We start from the raw sequence: 532 nt of genomic DNA on the forward strand, positions 1-532 counted from the left end.
AAGTGAAGTGGAGGTCTAGATCAAGCACTTTTTCTTTTCTGTTGTTTTAATTTTGACTAACACACTAACTGTTTGAGTTTTTGCTTAAACTAACTAAAACTTCATTCTAGCTATAGATTGAAGTTTCATTGGTTTTCTAGATCTGTGTGTTTATTGTTGTGTGTTTGTATGTCAGGTACAGGAAGATCTTCCCCTATCCTCTCTGAAATTGACCAAAGAACTCTTCGGAATAAGAAGAGCTGAAAGAGGGAAGAACGTTATTGGAGAGGAAGAATCTGAGGAGGAATTCCAAGAAATGGAAGGAGATCCATCAAATCTCAATCAACCAGGAGGAGGGACCAACAATAACCAACAACAAAGAAGAGTCCTGGCTTCATACACATTTGCAAATGCTAGACACTGTGGAAGTAGCATTCTTACTCCTAATGTCAATGCAAACAATTTTGAACTAAAGCCACAACTCATCACTTTGGTTCAAAATAACTGTTCTTTTGGAGGAGGGCCATTGGAGGACCCAAATCAACACTTATCT

This window comes from Arachis duranensis, chromosome 2 (assembly GCF_000817695.3).
Source record: "Arachis duranensis cultivar V14167 chromosome 2, aradu.V14167.gnm2.J7QH, whole genome shotgun sequence".
In the NCBI taxonomy this organism is placed as follows: domain Eukaryota; kingdom Viridiplantae; phylum Streptophyta; class Magnoliopsida; order Fabales; family Fabaceae; genus Arachis; species Arachis duranensis.